Source organism: Podarcis gaigeae, assembly GCF_964106915.1.
Source record: "Podarcis gaigeae genome assembly, chromosome: 12".
NCBI lineage: Eukaryota > Metazoa > Chordata > Lepidosauria > Squamata > Lacertidae > Podarcis > Podarcis gaigeae.
In genome coordinates this window covers 39,739,500-39,761,273 of record NC_139688.1, presented here as the reverse complement: position 1 = coordinate 39,761,273, position 21,774 = coordinate 39,739,500, and positions in this window count along the sequence as shown.

The following is a 21,774-nucleotide window of genomic DNA, read 5'->3' as shown; positions in this document are numbered from 1 at the left end:
AAAAATGAAAGACAAAGTGCGAGACTGGTTACATTACGCTCAGATTCAAGAAATTTTTAAAAAGGATAAAAAGTTAGGATTCCAGGTGGAGAAATCGAAGTTGGAAACAGAATTGTTAGAACCTAAGACTAAAGTACTCTCAAGAATGTATAACTTGCTGTTGAAATGGAATACACAAGATGAAATGGTTAAGTCAGCCATGATAAAGTGGGCACAGGATATTGGGCATAATATTATGTTTGAGGATTGGGAAAGGTTGTGGACCACGGGGATGAACTTCACGGCATGTAATGCTCTGAAGGAAAATGTAATGAAAATGATATATAGGTGGTACATGACCCCAGTTAAACTTGCCAAAATATGCCATGTGCCAGACAATAAATGTTGGAAATGTAAGGAAAATGAAGGAACATTCTTTCACCTCTGGTGGACTTGTCCCAGGGTGAAGGTCTTCTGGGAAATGATATATAATGAGCTGAAAAAGGTATTTAAGTATACCTTCCTTAAGAAACCAGAGGCCTTCCTCCTGGGCATTGTCGGCCAGATGGTGCCAAAGAAGGACCGAACATTCTTTTTGTACGCAACAGCAGCAGCAAGGATACTCATCGCCAAGAAGTGGAAAACTCAAGATCTACCCACTCTGGAAGAATGGCAGATGCAGCTGATGGACTATATGCAACTGGCTGAAATGACTGGCAGAATTCGAGACCTGGGAGAAGAGAGGGTTGAAGAAGATTGGAGGAAATTTAAGACTTATTTACAAAAATATTGTGATTTGGTGGAAAGTTAAGTAGGATGTTTGATCATAAATAATTGGCCACCACAAAAACGGATCGGAATGGGATGTAAAGTGAGATTAAGAGAAATTAATTTACAGAGGATTATATTTAAATAAGTGGTTATAAAATTTGCAAATTAGATGATAAATTACATGGAAAAAATCTATGATGATGAAAATGGCAGCGGGAGATGTGAGGAAGTCCAAAGAAGTTATGAAACTCTGTTGAGATAAAAGAAAGGTTGTTTATCTTTGTACTTTATTATGTAAAAACCCCTAATAAAAATTTTATTAAAAAAAAAATAAAAGTTGTATAGTTAGTTACTATCTCCTCGGCTCAGGGGTTGCAGAACTTCCAACATTTCCCCAATGAAAATAGGGACATCCTAAGGAAAAGTGAGACATTCTGGGATCAGATCAGAAACTGGGGTGGCTTTTGTAAATCCAGAACTGTCCCTGGAAAATAGGAACACTTGGAAGTTCTGATAGAAATTTCAAACCTGTGCACATTTGTAAGACAGTAAATGCCATTGACCATTGTGGGAACGATTATTGTGCTGTGGATAGTTGGCTGTGGATTGAAGACTGTGGGGTGTATGGAAGCTGGAGATGTATGGAAGTGAGAGCTGGACCATAAAGAAGGCTGATCGCCGAAGAATTGATGCTTTTGAATTATGGTGCTGGAGGAGACTCTTGAGAGTCCCATGGACTGCAAGAAGATCAAATGTATCCATTCTTAAGGAAATCAGCCCTGAGTGCTCACTGGAAGGACAGATCCTGAAGCTGAGGCTCCAATACTTTGGCCACCTCATGAGAAGAGAAGACTCCCTGGAAAAGATGCTGATGTTGGGAAAGATTGAGGGCACAAGGAGAAGGGGACGACAGAGGACGAGATGGTTGGACAGTGTTCTCGAAGCTACCAGGATGAGTTTGGCCAAACTGCGGGAGGCAGTGGAAGACAGAAGTGCCTGGTGGGCTCTGGTTCATGGGGTCACGAAGAATCGGACACGACTACACAACTAAACAAGAAGAAGAAGAAGGCGGCTGTGGAGTGGGCTGGAGCCTTGCTCCCAGCACCACCATCATTGCAGGACTTGTGTGGGGCAGGGTGATGGTGAGGTCAGGTGGTGAGGTCAGGGCTGCACATCTGTAGATATCAGTGTCTACCACAAGCCAGTGAAGATGATGACCCAAATGCAGAAGCTTCCTTCTGTGATTATAGCCAATGTGGAAGTGCACCAAAGTGGATTAATTAAAGTGAGTTCCACAGCACCATCTTGAAACTTGTAAATCAGAAAATGAAGTCCTTTAAAAAAAATTAAAAACCCAAAATAACATTTTGTTACAATATGACAGAACAAGTTATGGAAAAATAAGGTGAGCTTTGCACTTTCTAAATCTATCAAGACATTTAATGGCTGGTTCTTGACATTTCTCGCTACTTTTTTCCACGGGGGCTGGAAGGAGCTGCTTACAATGGTACAATGTGCAGCGCTGTCCATATGTATTAGTTAGATGAAGGTAAAGCGTTGCATTATATTCATGTCTCGATGCTAGGACAGAATACCCTCAGCCAAGGCTTTATTACTTTATATGAGTGGCATATTCTTATGAACCAAATGATTAGAACCATCTCATAGGCACCTGTCTGGGGGAAAAAATCTATTCAAGAGTAATAAACACACAGCAAATGTTTTCTAACCCAACCACACCCTAACTCACTGCTCTGGTTGATGCCTTTTGGAGTTCATCTAAGGTTTGTGTTCAGTGTGCCAGCTGGCATATCTGTAGCTATAATAAGATCTCGAAAGCACAAAGTACTTGGCATGTTTGCTCAGAAGTCTCGCTACATTCAGTGGGCCTTGCTCTCTAAGAAGGATCAGAGAGAAGTTTGTTCAATTAATGTGAACTTACCTGGTTTACATTTCTCAAACCATTCCATGAAGTGAATTGCAGCTATTCTTCAAAATTCACACTTCTGCAAATTATTCAATGTAATTCTCCAGCCAAAAAAAAAAAAACATATTAGGGAAAGATGGGGCGAGGAGATATATATTAGTTGGGGTGGGCATACGAAAGGTTCATCCTGTAGAGGAATATCTGCTTGCAAAAAAAAAAAGTTTATATTCTGCAAAATTGCATACAAGTATTTCTGTGTTAGGAGGAATGACCATGAAAAATGTGTATGCATTTTTTTAAAAAACCTAAAATGAGCAAACTGGTACAGAAATGAGGTTAATATTGAAAAAGTGAGAAACCGAGAAAAGCAGAAATTGACAGATTCATCCATTCCAAGATCAGTTTAGGATTGACATCCTAGGAATTTGTTGGTTGTTGTAGTGCGGTTTAACATTTATTTTTTATGCACACATTCAGGACAGAACTTTAGCTGGTGCATAATTCAACGGCCAGGTTGCTCACTGAGACAAGACAATTAGAGTGTCTTACTCTGATCCTGGTCCGACCGCACTGGCTGCCAATTAGTTTCCAGGCCCAATTCAAAGTGCTGGTTTTGACCTATAAAGCCTTAAATGGCTCTCTCCACATGAACCTACCCGGATTCTGCAATCATCATGTCAGGCCCTTCTTGATGTGCCTCCTCCCCAAGAGGTCTGGAGGGTGTCAACACAAGAAGGGGCCTTTTCTGAGGTGGCACCCCATTTGTGGAATACTCTCCCCAGGTAGGCTCACTTGGCATCATCATTACATGAATTTAGGTGCCAGGCAAAAAAGTTTCTGTACAACTAGGCCTTTGGGTGATTAACATTCTATGGTCTTTTAAATGTTTGTGTGGGATGGTAGTTCTTAGTTTGTTCCTGCTTTTGTTTTTTATGCATTTTATGTTCTCATTTTGTATATTTAGGTTGTGAGCTGCTGTGTGATCTTTGGATGAAGGATGGTATGCCAAATCAATAAAATAAATAATAAAATCATAATAATTTTGTCTGGAATCATGAGCCCTACATATAGCTGCACACAGGGCACTTGCCCTGCCTTACAACCAAAAAGCTTGTCCTTGTGATTTCTCCTCTCTTGCTCTGACCATTTCGCTTGTATGTATGTACGAAGGTCGGTGGTTCGAATCCCCGCAACGGGGTGAGCTCCCATTACTTGGTCCCTGCTCCTGCCAACCTAGCAGTTTGAAAGCACGTCAAAGTGCATGTAGATAAATAGGTGCCGCGTTTCCATGCACTGCTCTGGTTCGCCAGAAGCGGCTTAGTCATGGTGGCCATGTGACCCGGAAGCTGTACACCGGCTCCCTCACCTCTTTTTCTATGGCCACGTGACCCGGAAGCTGTACGCTGGCTCCCTCGGCCAATAAAGTGAGATGAGCATGCAACCCCATAGTCGGTCACGACTGGACCTAATGGTCAGGGGTCCCTTTATCTTTACCTTATGTATAGTACGTATGTATGGAGGCATTAGAGATGAGCCCATAAGCATGGCTAGTGATCAGCAGGTGAGGCAGATCTTACTGAAAGACCAGCAACAGGTGAGATTCTGAGTTTCCTTCTGCATCCTTAACTCCGATCAAGTCTGCCAACTCCAGGTGAAGGTGTCTTCAAAGAGATCACGAGTCACCCGCTTCATTAAAAAACACAAAACACAGCAGCGGCAAAATAATAACAAAATTAATAAGAAAACTCTCACATGCTCTAGTCATTAAGTTCGCAGTTTGCCTGAGAGCAGCCGTTTGTTCACCTGGGATAATGAAGTGCAGGGACTCTTCTGTAAAGGTTCTTCATCTTCTGTCTCCTGCCATCAGCAAAACCAGCACCTTTGACCCAAGCAGAATTGATTAAAGCTTAACGCTGCCCTCATGTCATACTTAGCATTACTTATTCCATTAAGTGTCAGATTAACCGGTGATTAGTTCAATAGACTTTTTTTATATATTATTGCTTTGCATAAAATGCCCTATAACTTCCCTGGCCATCAAAGCATGTGATTTACATCCAAATCATTACATGTCAATAGTCCGAGCCACGAGTACGAAATCAAAATGGCATATATAGTGAGCTTGGTCAAAATGCGACCGCCTGAGTTCATTCTTCCTCGTGTCGTATCCTCATAATTTGAAGTTAAGGACACAAAGGAAACAAGATAGCTTTCCTTTCCTTTCTTGAACTTTTAATGCTGAAGATAGAAAGGTTCAATTTGCCTCTGTTGACTCCCCTTGGATTTTTGTGTATGGCTCCAAGGTCAGAAAAATCGAACCCAATGACAAAAGGGTAAGACCAGGAAACACAGAAGCCAACTCCTAGGGGCCAGGGGCCCTTTGACAATAAAATATTTGAGGGGGGCAAGCCCTCCTATCACAGCCCCCAGTTGATGGGCATTGCCATTCAAATAGCATGCATACACTGCGTCATGTGATTGATCGTGTGGGGTGGTGCTTACCTGCCCCCCCCCAATATTTTATTCAAGTTGGCGTCCCTGCCATGAAGGTTGGGGGCTTCAGGTTAAGGGCTGGATGTGGTCCTTTAAACCACACACTTCCCAGGATACACTTCCTTTCCAGGCACTCTTATTTTCAGGACATACCCCCACTCTGCACCTTCCCTGAATGCTTTTGCCTGGATAGAAGGAGCGCTTAAAGTGTGACAATGTTCTCCCTTGCCTGGTGGGAGGATGGAGAGAGAGAAATGTGCGTGGAGATACCTCCGACCTTTGTATGGGAATCATGCAGCCCTCTGTGCAAAGGTAAGAGACACATCCATTGCTTCAATCACTCTTGCCTCAGGTCGTGGCCCACTACTGGAACATGGGTCTCAGAAGGTTCCCCATGAAAGAATGTGCCCCTCAGATAGAAAAGGTTCTCCACCCCTGAATTAGGTGGGGAGAAAAGCTTTCACCACTGAAAAGTCAAAGGATGTGTTCCAGGCTAAACAAGTTGCATTTCCTGCAGATGCCTGCAGGTTCTTTTGTGTAATTATAGAGCAGGATTTCCTCTGCAATGTTTTTTCTTTTTTTGAGAAAGATCACACTTTTACAGGAAGTGACTTGCATAGGAATAACTTCCAAGAAAGGCAGAATCTGTTCGTTTTTGTGCCCGTTATCAACCACTCTAGGATTGAGCTGGTAACCCAGTTTGTGGGTTTTCTGTCGTGAGAACTCTCCTCCTCCCTATTTCTCAAGAATGGGTTTATTGGTATTATTCTTGTTATTCTGTTAACCTCACCTAAGGCACTGCATGGAATAGAAAAAACTGGTTTAAAGGGGCCAGCGTTTGTGCAGGATTTCCCCCAAATATGGGTATCATCACATTACTCATTTCCTCCTTTCTAGTCATTCCTTTGCTGAAGAAGCCATCCTTGCGTACGGTGCATGACCACATGAAGGATGTTAACCCATTTCAGTGAAATGTATTTTAATTTAGCAATAACACATCTAATCATTCTTTTTCATCCTAATGATTCAGTGCTATAGTCATAGTGAAATACCCTCCTTTTCCCCAGGACCAGACCTGTCTTATTTATTCAGACTGCATGGCATGGTGCCTGTGTGATGACCCCTCCGAACTACCTTAATTTGCCCAGGGGAAAATCTGGGTAAAGGGCAATAATATCATCTTGCTTTGGTACCTAACAATACCCATGTTGTGTTCCTCACTACAATAAGTAGTTCTGCATTCTGGGGTAGCTTAGAATGCAACACACACACACACATTTCAGGAAATCCTACAGTTTAAACACATTTCCAATTGCCAAATTGTTAATATTTTTAAAACCTTTTTTATTTTTAACCTGTGCAGTAGCCTGATAAAATGTCTGATCTGGTGGTGCAATTGTTGTTGTTGTTTAGTCGTTTAGTCGTGTCCGACTCTTTGTGACCCCATGGACCAGAGCACACCAGGCACTCCTGTCTTCCACTGCCTCCCGCAGTTTGGTCAAACTCATGCTGGTAGCTTCGAGAACACTGTCCAACCATCTCGTCCTCTGTCGTCCCCTTCTCCTTGTGCCCTCAATCTTTCCCAACATCAGGGTCTTTTCCAGGGAGTCTTCTCTTCTCACGAGGTGGCCAAAGTATTAGAGCCTCAACTTCACCATCTGTCCCTCCAGTGAGCACTCAGGGCTGATTTCCTTAAGAATGGATAGTGGTGCAATACACAGTTTTAATTATCATTAGTTTACAGGCATTGGGTGTTCTCCATATCTTGTATAAAAAGCAACTAAACACTTATAAGGTCTAAGTTATTGGAGCTCATTTGCTGTCCAGACGCCTTCTTCCTTCAAGCTGAAGATTATCTGTGATTCCTAAAAGTCAACCATAAGCCTCCTGAGCTTTTATCTTTCAGGGATCCCCACTCCCACTTACCGTAGTTTCAGTGTTCATAATTCAATTTACAAGCAAACTGAAATGATTTGTCTCAAGCATCTCTAATTACACCCTAGATTGTGTCCTCTATGCTCGGCGCTCCTCCGCTGTGGCTCTGCCCTGATGTCTTCCCTTCCTCACAACAGCTCTAAGAAGCAGCGCACACAATTGGGTGGAACCACAGCAAACAGCCTCCCACTAGTGGGATCACTGCTGCTTCTTGAGATAGGAAGGGACAAGTGGCAGCAAGGTCAGGGCTGTTCAGACACACCAGCAAGATGGCTTGCGTGGCTCTACTGGTACATCTGCATCCCTTTCTCTGCTCCACATGAGCTGCTTCTGCACCTCCAACTTACCTTTCTGCCAAGTCCAATCCTATATCGTCCCACTCGCCTTTGAACTGCTCTCCTCTGGCTCACTGCTATGCTTAGGGCTGCCTTGGTTGAGAACAGGACTTCCTGGAGGAATGTGCAGCAGAAGGTCCAAGCAGCCACGAGCTAAAGTGTGTTTGGTGAGAGGTGAAGACCCAAGCATCAGGTGAAACCAAGTTGAGGGTCAGAGTAATCAAGAAATCCATCTGTAGGAAAACACAGAAGGAAACAACAATGGATTTGCTACTCAGGAGTAGATGGCTAGAACTAGGAGCCTGAAATGGATCTGCTGCTCAGTAAATTCCAGTACTGTAGGTTTTCTTCACAACTTGTCCAGTCCAAGCTTCTGTTTCTGGGCATCTATCTAGACTAGAGCATCAACACTCGAGGTACTAGCATAGTACTAGGACTAATTACTAGCATAGACCTCAAGCTACTAAGACCATGTGAAAATAGGGGCTTTAGAATGTCCCTATTTTCATGAGGAATGTTGTTGGAAGGTATGGAACAGTGCTGTCCTGTCATGGGCTGCTGTTGCTGAAATCAAAAGTAGCTATCAGGAAGGAGCTCCATTATCTTCCACTCTGGGACAAACCACACATGTCATGCATGTCACTTGTAATTTGGTCATCAAACAGTGATGCCAGTGCATAGGAAAGCAAGACCAAGAAGATCATGCAGGGATAATGGCTGGGAATGATGATGGCTGTCAGTTTTGACTCCCAAGGCCAGCACCTCCTCTGAGCCAACTGCCTAGATTTATCTGTTGTATTGACTAATCTTGTTATCACTTATTCCAGGGCTTTTAAGCAAATTCCTTAAACAAATGGAAAACTGAATATTCTAGATATTTTTTGAAGTGAAAAGAACTGCGGAATGCAGGCACAATTATACAACTGTGCATAGTTTATTCTAACCTCTTGACTTTGGCCACATTCACACCATATAGTTGAAGCACTATGACAGCAGTCATAGCTTTCCTGAACAATTTATGACAGGACAGGTGAAGTCTGTTGTGGGGGCTGAGAGTTGTTAGGAGACCCCCTACTGCGCTCCCAGAGCTACGATTCTCCGAGTGGTTTAACTTCTCAGGGAACTCTGGGAATGGTAGCTCTGGGAAGGGGAACTCCCAGCACCCTTAACAAACTGCAGCTGCCAGTTTTCTTTGAGGGATGCCATGACTGTTTAAAGAGGTATCGTGGTACTTTAATTGCATGGTGTGAATGTGACCTCAGCAACTCTAGTAGGTAAATTGATGTATTTGCCATGGAAATTTAGAACCCAGGGCCAGCTCTGTCATGACACAAAATGAGGCAACTGCCTTAGGCGGCAAGTGCTTGGGTGTAGGCCGTGACAGCGGGCCCTTGACAGTTACATCCTAAGCCTTGGGGGCATTTCTCTCTTTTGGTTGAGATATGTATGGCTTTGGACCCCCCTGAAATGGGCCTGCTTCCCTGGTCGAGTTGGCTTTTGTACAAGAAAGAAGAGCACCATTTTGTCATTTGCCTCAGGCAGGAAAAGGGCTCAGGCTCACCCTGCTAGAGCCCCTGACTGAAGCGCTGCCTTCTATGGGGAGGCCACTGTGGGGTTTAACCAAAACATAATGGCTTGCTGGTTTTTAGCATTCCCTCTTCATTGCCTAGCCACTGTCAGTTAAAGTCAGATTCTTAACGTTAATCATAATTTCCTGTGAAAATATTGCATGAAGGTAAGTATAAATTATTAAAGCCAAATGCACACCAAGTGATTCATACTTTCTATTAAATAAATATTTTGTATATGATGCATTAGCAATGGTATGAAATATTTATTTCAAGAGAATATAGATATATAAATTTTAATAAAATAAAAAGGATTGTTAGCTTCCCTTAAAGATAAATAAAACAGAAAATGTGGCAAAAGATATACATGATGAATACATTAAGCTAATACTTCTTTTGCTCCATAAGTTGATGTGTTTTTTATGGACAACTCTCATAAAAGTGCTAAACATATTTAGAAATGAAATATATTAAATAAAAATAAAATCTACTATGGGAAGTAATTGTAAATATTTAATGATACAATTAACTCTTATTAATGTAACGTTCCTTATTTTTCGGATGAAAAATTCACAAGGATTTCATCCTCTCTCGTTTTAATGAGATGGTGTGTTTGTCATAATTATTATGTATTTTCATTATCATTTGATGAATATTAATAATTCACAGCAGTGCAATGGGCCTTATCCTGCCGCCAACTAAGTCATTGTAAGAAAGGGCCAAAAGTGCAATGCAAAACAAAAAGAGGCTCAAATAACTTTCAAGTGGTGACATCAACATCAACAACAACAACAACAACAACAACAAGAGAAACAGATGCTCTCTGCAAAATCCATTGAGGATGTAAATGTTTTATTTTGCCCTGGCACTTCTTACTGAGTATATCAGCCATTTGTCCGTGGCCATTTATGAATGTGAAGTCTCAAATACAGGTATTCAGTTTGGCTTTCCATTATTATTATTTTCAACTATTTTAACGCTTAGCCAGAAGAGAACAGCAGTGTCTGGAAGACCATGAGTTCCCCACACCTGATTAGTGCTATTAGCAAGCTGAATCCGTATCTTGGGTGAATGGGATGTTAACCCACGCTGTGGCAGATCCCGTTTGCACCAATGCAAGCTTTATTCCAGTGCAAATAGCATATATAAGAACACAAAGAGAGCCCTGCTGGATCAGACCGAAGGTCTATCTATCTGTTCCAGGATTCTGTTCTCACAGGGGATAACCAGATGGCTGTGAGAAGCCCCCAAACAGGACATGAGCTGATTCTGTTCAGTGACACAATCCAGCCAGACACAGACCACAGACTATTACCCACCCCACATCCCATGTCAGGGCTCCAATCTAGATTGTCCTGAGTTATATTGCAGGGGGGTGGGGAATTCGCCTGTTCTTAGGGCCAGTTCCAAACTAAAATATTGTACCCACTGCATTTCTTAGTGCAGAAAGCATTGATCAGATGTGTAGAGATCTTTCATATTCTGATTAATTCAAGAGGGTTCTGGAAGTCTCTCTGTGTGAAAGAAATGTTTTGTGATGTTTGGGTTTTGTGATGTTTGGGTTATTCCTTCAGAGAAGCTGAGTACAGCTGGTTTAAACTGGTTCTGTTATCTCTTTCTGTCAAGGTCATGCTGACTATAATAGTGAAGCCAGAAGGAGCCTGGGCTTCATTCTCTCTCTTTCTGTCTCTTCTTCTTTTTGGTGTGGTGTTCCATATATAGTGTTAAGGTTTAGACTTATGATAAGTTTGTAAGTTTAAGTCTGCTGCAACTGGATTTTCTATGGACAGTGCCAATCCTGAATGCATTGGATTTGTGACCATTATGCTCACTTGCCTTCAGTAGCAGTAAAGCTCTACTGAATGAAATGCCTTTGGTCTATTGTTTCAGAATCCTGCAACGCGTTTAAGATTTTGCTCTGCTAACTATACATTGGAATCTACTCCGGATCAATATTGAGTAGAATTTCAATGACACCCAGCTGATGGCTTCTGTAATGATCCCTCTAGATGACTACATTTTGAAACGTATCATCCTAACAGCTTGTGCTGGATCTGGGAGTACTGGAATATCCAGTTCATGGAAATTTATTTAGCCAGTTGTATATATTACTTTTAAACTTATGACACATTATCATAACAATATGTTCTTATGCATTCAAAGGAGTGATTTCCAAAGCCTTCTTGTTAAATACAAAGTTATATCAGAACCATGCATATGCAAAGCCAAAATTTGCATTAGCCTGAAGGTGGGCTAACACAGATAGAAGATGCCACTGTGATTGTAAATATATGCATTTAAAGCAAAGGGCAGGGCAGTCAACATATCCCTCTGTGCTGATGCCCCACAAATGTCCGAGTTGCTTCACTGAGACCATAAAACTTCCCAGGCATCATAAACAGAGCATTGGGTTACATTATTAGTTCCATTAAACTAAAATGGGGAGAGTGTAATAAACCCAGGTTCTCAGATTCAGCATCCGGGTGCTAGAGGTTCAAGTGATGGATCTTAAATGTTCTTTAAGATTATTTAGCTGGAAAGTCAATAGTTGCTTATATTAGCCATCTCTGTTTCACTGTCTTAAGTAACACAGACATCTCTACAAAAATCATAAAAATATTCTAGTTAAGAAATCCATACAGTCCATGAACAATAATAAAGGGAGCCAATATTACATTCATCCGAAATTGTTTGTACAAAATTGTGGCATCAGATCATTTTAAAGAGTTGACTTTGCCTCCTTCTTAATTATGAAGCATTAAAACTAAAATTGAGTGACTGAGGGGTATAAATAGATAATGAAGAATTGTGCATTTACATAGATGCACCTTATTAATATGACTGTCTCCTTTCACTGTTTAATATCATTTCTGTAAGGCAGGTTTGCACTTGTTCTCATATAAGTGCACAGGTTTTAGATATATTAATACGACACCTTTTGGATCACACTCAAAGGTTGAAGAATCACTTTAATCTTTTCTCTGCTTTATGTGCTTGTTTTACATTGCAATTCTAGGCATGTCTACTCAGAAGTAAGTCTCATTGGGTTCAATTGAGCTTACTCACACTGGACTCCCTCACCTGAAACCTTGGCACATAATGTGACCAGGGCATAATTAAGTCATATGCCATAAAATATGGTGGTCACTACCCTAATTATTATAATGAGATTAGTTATTGTGTTTAAGCCCTGTTTGTAGTCTTTCCAGGGCTGTCTCGATGACCACTGGATGAAGTAGGAAGCTAGATTAGATGAGCCATTGGTCTGATACAGCCAGTGCTTTTTTTTCCTGGGGGGACGCATACCCCTAAACATTTTGTGAATCTAAGTTTGGCCTCATTGAGGGGCAGTATTTCAATATGAGTAGGAAAATGAGAGTACCCCTAAACATTTTTTTTAGGGGGGAAAGCACTAGATACAGCAATACTCTTATTGTGTTCTAAGCACCTTCTATTGTTTACCTCAAACTAGCCTGTTTAATGGGACAATGTTCTTCCTCTGCACTGCCAATTCTACATTCATACTGTTGCCAAAATGCACTTTTTTTTTTTTTAGGGAAATGGTGGAACAAGAATGGGACTTAGGACGAGCCCCAAGAGTTTTTCAGGAGCTCCAGTACAGAGTCCAGATTTCTTTGCTTTCCAAACACTGGCATTTGTTTGAGATTGCTATCAGATCAGGCTGCCTCACTCCTCCAGTGTGGTGTAGTGGTTAAGAGTGGTAGACTCGTAATCTGGTGAACCGGGTTCGTGTCTTCGCTCCTCCACATGCAGCTGCTGGGTGACCTTGGGCTAGTCACACTTCTCTGAAGTCTCTCAGCCTCACTCATCTCATAGAGTGTTTGTTGTGGGGGAGGAAGGGAAAGGAGAATGTTAGCCGCTTTGAGACTCCTTCAGGTAGTGATAAAGCAGGATATCAAATCCAAACTCTTCTTCTTCCAGCTAGGTTCCCTTCTCTCTAGCTGTGATTTATCTCATCCTGACATGTTTGTAAGAACTGTTTGAACCCCAGGATTCCTCCCATCACCACCAAGGCTGTACTCCTAACTGATCATGGGGTCCAGAAGATGGCATGCTAAATTTGTCCAGAAGAAGGCAGGCCAAACCCTGAAAAGTGTCATGTTCTGTGGCTCTAGAAGTCAGGATTAGATACATCAGAAGCATCCAGACTCAATTGCTGCCTTCGGTCATGCCAAATTTTTTTGAGTTATGTGAATGAAGCATGATCCCGGGCTGTGAGGATTACAGTCTCACCCCTGCCTTATGGCCCCAGGATCTGAGTTCCTTTGAGCTCTGCCATCCAAGGTTCAGTGTCTTGTTCTTGATTTTTTCTCAACCTTGGGTTCAGCAGTCAATCCTAATGGAGCAGGCAGCGATTATCTAGCTACCTACGCAGCAAAATGCAATGCATTAGAGGTGACGTCAGATGACCTAAATTTTTCCGTACCTAGGAAGGTTGCTACCCTGGGCAAGATATAAATTCAATAAATAAAATCATCTGTAAAAGCTGCTTCACATACACAAAGGATGGTTGCCGCCATTGTATCTGAATCCACCTCTTTCTCCCCTCCCTCATTTATTATGTACAGGTGTTAAAAAATAAATAAACGTGTGACTTTTTTTCTACGAATAATTGCATTCAAGGTGGCGAACATCCTGCTTGCTCACTCTCCTGGTTTCCTGTTGTTGTCCTAATAAAACTATCCCAGCACTGAAGTAGCAGAATGCAGACAATGCTGCTGTAAAAAGCAGGCTGCACATGCCCTCACACACACCCCTTCATTTAATGATGCATTTGACTAAATGAAATGTCACTTTCGGGACCAGCGTTCATTCATAAGAACTTGGAACAATGTTAACTATAATTTCCCTCTCTTTAGCTGATCATATGTGAGCTTAAGTGGAAATTCCTAACTCCTTAAAAGCCATTTCCATTGCTGATCCACATATATTGTTGTTGCAACCTACTCTGAGACCTTAGAGTGAAGGACAGGTATTTTTGCTTGTCCCTGTTGTCAGATGGGTTAGGTGCACAGCTGGATGTGAAATTTGGGAAAGGATATCCACTTCTACCACTAATATTTGAAGATAGATAGATAGATGATAGATAGCTGAGAGAGAGAGAGAAAGAGGTGGATCTAGACAGCTAAGTAGATAGGATCAGAAGGTTGGTGGTTCGAATCCCCGCGACAGGGTGAGCTCCCGTTGCTTGGTCCCTGCTCCTGCCAACCTAGCAGTTCGAAAGCACATCAAAGTGCAAGTAGATAAATAGGTACCACTCCGGCGGGAAGGTAAACGCGTTTCCTTGCACTGCTCTGGTTCACCAGAAGTGGCTTAGTCATGCTGGCCACATGACCTGGAAGCTGTATGCTGGCTCCCTCGGCCAGTAAAGAGGGATGAGTGACGCAACCCCAGAGTCATTTGCGACTGGACCTTATGGTTAGAGGTCCCTTTACCTTTAATGCAGATGCCCCCACCCCAAGAACACCTATTTTCATTTCTCCCAAGTCGACACCTTCTCATCTTTCATTGCATTTTCATTTTATTAGAGCCAGGGGAGGGGAATCCAAACTAATCAAGAGTTTGGGTGTAACAAGAAAAATACTAGGTAGGAGATTCCAAAGCAAACCATTTAAATTTGCATTTGCAGAGGTGTGAAATAGTTTAGCCACACAATGATATAATAATTACTACAGCCAGGTTAATTGCCACTGCCTCTGGCATTGAAAGAGTTAATGCCTAGGTGCTACTCAGACAGGCATTTTATTGTGAAGTGATTTAATAATAACCCTGTAGCACGTCTGGTTTGGCCAGTGTTTTTTTTTTTTTTTTTTAAACCACACATCTTAATCTGCAGTGTAAGACAAAACAGAATATAGACATCAGGAAGAAAGCAAGGCGATTGTTTCATTCATCCAAGTAATGCACAGTTTCAGCTACTCACATTTTTCTAGTAAAAGCACACTTTTAAATGTGGATTCTTAAGCATGACTTGCTTTTATATGATCTGTCAGTCTAGCTTTAGCTCGGGGGGGGGGGTCAAGTAATCTATTTGACCCACATACAAACCCGCACTGGAAATGCCACACAGAAGAAGGCTGAATGATTTGTTGTGTCTTCTGCAACCATGACTCAGCATGACAGAGTCAAATATTTATTCTCTGGCCTTTTGGTAAAGTGATACTTAAACCAATCCATTTCCTGCGCTTGCAATTTGCATGAAAAAAGTACATTAAAACGGCTCGCTCCCATTTTATAAATATCACAATAACAAAATTCTCATGTCTGAGTAGAGACACGAAGGCACAAACAGGGGGCGGATTCTGCAGAGGCTCTCTCAGAAAAGTGCCAGGGCCTTCAAATGACCTCCCACTTCCCTAAAGCTCAGACTCAGTAGATTAAGTGAGGTGCATTCCCATGTCTTCTAGGTCAGTGTTTCCCAACCAGTGTTCCGCGGCACACTAGTGTGCCGCGAGATGTTTTCTGGTGTGCCGTGGGAGGAAGGCGGTCGGGGGGGAGGGGGCGCCGCACGCACCCGCGTCAGGAGCCAGCACTTACCTCCCACGGTGCAGGGAAAGACTGGAAGAGCGTCGCAGCAACGCGCACGCGCAGAGCAGCCGTAAAGGGAGGCGTGTGGGTGGAGAAAAGGAGGGAGGGAGAGAGAGAGAGCGGGAAGGGGAGGGGGAATCCCCCTAGGCGTGAAGGGAGCGCGCGCCAAAGGAGGGAGGGAGAGAGAGAGAGCGGGAAGGGGAGGGGGGAATCCCCCTAGGCGTGAAGGGAGCGCGCGCCAAAGGAGGGAGGGAGAGAGAGAGAGCGGGAAGGGGAGGGGGGAATCCCCCTAGGCGTGAAGGGAGCGCGCGCCAAAGGAGGGAGGGAGAGAGAGAGAGCGGGAAGGGGAGGGGGGAATCCCCCTAGGCGTGAAGGGAGCGCGCGCCGTAAATTCCAAATTTAAAGGAGGGAGGAAGAAAATCCCCACGTGACAGCTTTTGCCTCCAGGACGGCATCTGCCTGCGCCAACTCGCGGCTGAGCCAGGACTTTTCGTACACGTGTGGGCGCTTCGTAGCATGTGCTCGGCTTTGCCGGGAAGTGCTACGGAAAGCGGCTTGGATCAGAAAGCCTGGGCTCTTGCCGCGCGCGGCATTGTGTTGAAGCGTGCTGGTAGTTAGTGGGTTGGGAGAGCCGCAGCACCCCATTTTTTTTTCATACGAACGTGGTTAAGAAGCTTTGTGGAGTGTCAGTAGGTTGGCACAAACCATGATGTTTGGGGACATTAATCTAGCGGCACAGAGTTAATTTTTTAAACATTTTCTAATGGTGGTGTGCCTCGAGATTTTTTTCATGAAACAAGTGTGCCTTTGCCCAAAAAAGGTTGGGAAACACTGTTCTAGGTCACCAGGAGCTGGCTGAGCCAAACAATGGGGCGATGAAGAAGAAGAAAAGAAGAGTTTGGATTTGATATCCTGCTTTATCACTCCCCTTCAGGAGTCTCAAAGTGGCTAACATTCTTCTTTCCCTTCCTCTCCCACAACAAACACTCTGTGAGGTGAGTGGGGCTGAGAGACTTCAAAGAAGTGTGACTAGCCCAAGGTCACCCAGCAGCTGCATGTGGAGGAGCGGAGACGTGAACCCGGTTCCCCAGATTATGAATCTACCGCTCTTAACCACTGCACCACACAATGAGGATACAGTGGGCAGAGGGCAGATAAGAATGATGGTGGCCTTTGACATCTATGTTACCTCAGTCCCACCATCTTACCTGGGGAGTTTAGGAATATAGGCCTTAGACACTGGCCCAACATTTAGCTCGATATTATCAGCACTGACTGGAAGTTCAGACTGACTCTCCACGGCTACAGATATGGGTTGTTATTGTTTCTTTCATCTTTACCTGGAGACACCAGGTAATGAACATAGGAAGCTGAGATGGTTCACTTGCAAAGAATGTCCCTCCCTTGGCCTCCTTCTTGTCCCCATCTCCACTGCTAAGCACTAGGAAGAAGTGGTTTCCAGAGGGGTCCTTTCCCCTTGCTAAGCAATCTCCCAAAGAAGACCTCCAGAAGGTATTTTGCAAGGAAGGTGATGAAGAGGATGATGGGAAGGTAGGGGCCAAGCAAGGGGCAAGAGACAGGATGAGAGGTGAAAAGATGGAATGGGACAAGGAGAAGATGATGGAAGACAAAGCAGGGAGGAAACAGAGATAGGTGGGAGAGAGAGGGAGAAATGGGGTGGTTTTCTGCTACCAAGTCTGCACTCCTCTGTGCCACAATTTTTAACTAGTCTAATGCTTCTAGACAAGGGGTAGCCAACATGGAGCCTTCCAGATGTTTTGACTACAACTCTCATCTGGCTGTGGCTGATGGGAGTTGTAGTCCACAAGATCTGGAAGGCGTGTGTCCATGTCACTGGCGCTTTGTATCGGAGTACCAGCTATTAACATCAATTGCTCATGGAGATCGCCATGCCATGCCAATGCCTGCTTGTCTGCAGGTATTTGGAAGATAGAGCTGCCACCAGGCCATGGTGGTGCTAAATGCCTGCTAAAAGAAGTGTCTCAGATACTTCCTGTTTGTCCAACAGCTTTCTGGAGGCGACTGCTTGTTTCTGTATTTGGGCCTATCTCCCCAGAGGTCAGGGCAACATGCCCGGCATTCCCATCCAGTTACTGGCGGCAGTGTTTTGAAGTATCTGCTTTTTAAGAGGCTGCAAGTTAAAATCAGAACTAAGAAAGCAGTTATGATTCACAATGGGGAGCCCATGCCTCTTCTGACTCAAAGCCACATCTCCACCTCTTACTTGAGACTGACCTCTCAGCTCAGGCAAGGGTGTTGCCAGTAACAGCACTGTCATGCGCTTCTGCATAAACCTATTATCTTTTCACTGAGCAGGCTCAGACCTGCTTAGCTTTAAAGATGGTATAATATCAGACACATTCAAATCTCACTCTCTCTGGCCATGCACATGAAACTCCTTTATAATGCTTCCACTACTCATTGGGGCCAGCTCCTACGGGCTGAAGGGGTCCCCCCCCCCAATAAAATATTTGAGGGGGCCCACTCGCCTCCCAAAGTTGACAGACATTGCCATTAAAATGGTGTGTGTGCACTGTGTCATGTGATCAATTATTTAGGGCGGGGCTTACCTCCCCCCCATACTTTATTTAATTTGGTACCCTGCCACCACTGCAGTAGTCTGGGGGTGTTTCTGGTTCCAGCTTCGTCAATAGAGGCCCAGGTTGTCTCAGTGGCTAGGAGTGTTTTATACAGTGGTACCTCGGGTTACATACGCTTCAGGTTACATACGCTTCAGGTTACAGACTCCACTAACCCAGAAATAGTGCTTCAGGTTAAGAACTTTGCTTCAGGATGAGAACAGAAATTGTGCTCCGGCGGTGCGGCGGCAGTAGGAGGCCCCATTAGCTAAAGTGGTGCTTCAGGTTAAGAACAGTTTCAGGTTAAGTATGGACCTCCGGTACGAATTAAGTACTTAACCCGAGGTACTACTATATCAGCTTTTGTTGGTATGGCAACTGTGGGTGACCAGGTTAGCTAGGCCAGGGTACACCAGGCACTGGTAACTTTAAGAATGGATTGCTGCGATAAACACTTCCTTTGCTCCTTGTCCAGGGCCGGATTTCGGTTTGATGAGGCCCTAAGCTACTGAAGGTAATAGGACCCTTTATATGTCCAGCTGTCCTTTGTCAACAACAAATTGTCGCTGTGTGAATATATGCTATATGGTCATTTATGGACCTAATAGGTATCTAAAGCCATTTGCACATGTTGCCCTGCAACCAGTCCGTGCAGAATGTGGGCACCCTATATATAGAAATGAGCAAACCAGTGATATTTTAGGGAGCAGGCTAGCAGGCGGGGCCCATTGCTTGCATCATAGGAGCCTACACAACACAAAACACTGTTGCTGTATGTAGGTTTTATTTTTATTTTATTTTTATCTTATATTTTGGAAATGCACATCCAGTTTAGTTTTTGGTTTTTCCCTTTAATTTTTTTGGGGGGGCGGCAAGGGAGTGGGGCCATAAGCTATAGCTTGTTTAGCTTATATGCAAATCCGGCACTGTCCTTGTCCAAAAGCTGCAGTTAGTGCAGAAGACTGCAGCACGAGTGCCAAGACCCTGTGAGGATATTACACCTCTGATCAAACATCTGTACTTCCTGCCCATTTGTTATTGAGTCAAACTTGAGGTGTTACTGTTAGCATACAAAGCTCTCAGCAACTGGGGACTGGTTTATTTGAAGAACCACCTGTGACGTTAACATATGAGAGTGCTGGAGGTGAAATAGTTAAACAAGTTAACCAATCAGAACCCAGGGGGTGGAGTCAGAGGGACTATAAAACCAGCTCTGGGATGGGCGAAGAGAGGAGTTTGTTGGGAGTTGGTTGGAGTGGGAGTGAATTGGGATAGAGTTTGTGGGAGGGTTGAGTTAGTGTAGCAAAATAAGCTGAGTCAGGAATAGTTAGGGGCTTGGAAGGCAAGTAAATATCTGAGAGGTGGTTTAGTGAGTGAGAGCAGGTAGCGGAAGTTATAGGTCTGGATAGGCACCCCATGATTGTAATTGACCGATAGCATTATGAAACCACACGCTTGTTAAACTGCAATAAATAAACAAAATGGCCTAAACGGCCTCGGTCCTATATACCTGAAGGAGCGTCTCCACCCCCATCATTTAGCCCGGACACTGAGATCCAACACCGAGGGCCTTCTGGCTGTTCCCTCATTGCGAGAAGTGAGGTTACAGGGAACCAGACAGAGGGCCTTCTTGGTAGTGGCGCCCACTCTGTGGAACATCCTCCCTTCAGATGTGAAGGAAATAAGCAGCTAGTCTATCTTTAAAAGACATCTGAAGGCAGCCCTGTTCAGGGAAGTTTTTAATATTTAACGCTGTATTGTTTTTAACACTTGATTGGGAGCTGCCCAGAGTGGCTGGAGAAACTCAGCCAGATGGGCGGGGTATAAATAATAATAATAATTATAAAAGTTTATGTTCCGATTTAACCCTGACTGGACTCAGTATTCTATCAGGTAGGGCCTGGGTGGTGGCAGCGAGAAATAAAGTGGTGGCACAGGGATCAATAGATGGTGAAACGTCTGGGGACCCTGTGTGATCGCCACACCACCTTACCCCGTATGTGCCCCCTTTGATCTGCAGAACTGGCACTTTTACAAGTGCTGCGCCATCTTTGTTCTGGACTCACGAAAAACCAGTCTTTCTAGGGGGAAATTGGTGGCAAGATCCACTGGGACGAGCAGCGGATTCCTAGCTCAGCTCAGCCCTGCCCTGGCTCATCCGAAGGTGATGCCAGCAAACTTGCTCATCCTGGGGCTCATGTGGCCAAACCGAAGGTAGTGCAAGTTCCTCAAAAGGGGCATTGGGGGGGCATGGCAGGGGCAGGACTAGAAAGAGGGCTCAGGCTGGAGTCTAAGCCTGTTTAGCTCAGACACATGACCTGACACAGAACGCAATTTTATTTTTATTTTTTATTTTTTTAAAAATATTTTTATTGCTTTTGAGAAATACAGAAAAAAGAATAAAGAATAGTTATAAGAAAATAGAATAGAAGAATAACAAATTTCCATGTTCTTTTTCCATCCAATCTAAAGGACTTCCCCACATCCTCCAAACCCTACGTTCCCTGTCTTATAAAGCATCAGCAATTTGTTAACTTATTTCAAAACTTATTGTATCTTCCATTTTATCATGTTCCCTAATTTCAATTTTACTGTAACCCAATTCTTATATGCTTTGTATTAAACACAATAAAGTTGTTTCATTATTTTACCTCTAAATTCTTGTGTCTTAATTTTCATTTCATTAACTTACATTTGCTGAAGCTAGAGTTTCCTGAAAGGTGCATTTTTTTAACATTCATACAGCTTATAGTGTTTTTTTCAAATAGTCCTTAAACTTTTCCCAGTCCTCCTCAATTGTTTCTTCTCCCACGTCTCGGATTCTGCCAGTCATTTCAGCCAATTCCATATAGTCCATCAACTGCGATTGCCATTCCTCCAGCGTGGGTAAATCTTGTGTCTTCCAATATTTTGCAATCAAGATCCTTGCTGCTGTGGTAACATACATGAAAAAGGTTCTGTCCTTCTTAAGCACTCTCTGGTCCACCATGCCCAGAAGGAAGGCCTCTGGTTTCTTAGGTAAGGTAAATCTCAGTACCTTTTTTAGTTCATTATGGATCATTTCCCAGAAGGCCTTCACTTTCGGGCAGGTCCACCAGAGATGAAAGAATGTCCCTTCCGCCTCGCCACATTTCCAACATTTATTGTCAGACAGATGATATATCTTAGCTAACTTGACTGGGGTCATGTACCACTGGTATACCATTTTCATAATATTTTCCTTCAAGGCAGTGCATGCCGTAAATTTCAAACCGGTGTTCCATAACCTTTCCCAGTCTACAAACATAATGTTATGCCCCACATCCTGAGCCCATTTTATCATAGCGGATTTGACTGTCTCGTCCTGTGTATTCCACTTAAGCAGCAAGTTATACATTCTCGAAAGTAGTTTACTTTTTGGCTCTAACAATTCAGTCTCTAGTTTCGATTTTTCCACCTGGAATCCAACCTTTTTATCTATTTTAAATACCTCTTGAATTTGCGCATAGTGCAGCCAATCTCGTACCTTAGTTTTCAATTTCTCCAAGCTTAGCAACCTCCAATTGTCTCCAATTTTTTCAATTATTTCCCAATATTTAGGCCAATGGGCCTCCATGTTAAGTCTCTTACGTGCCTTG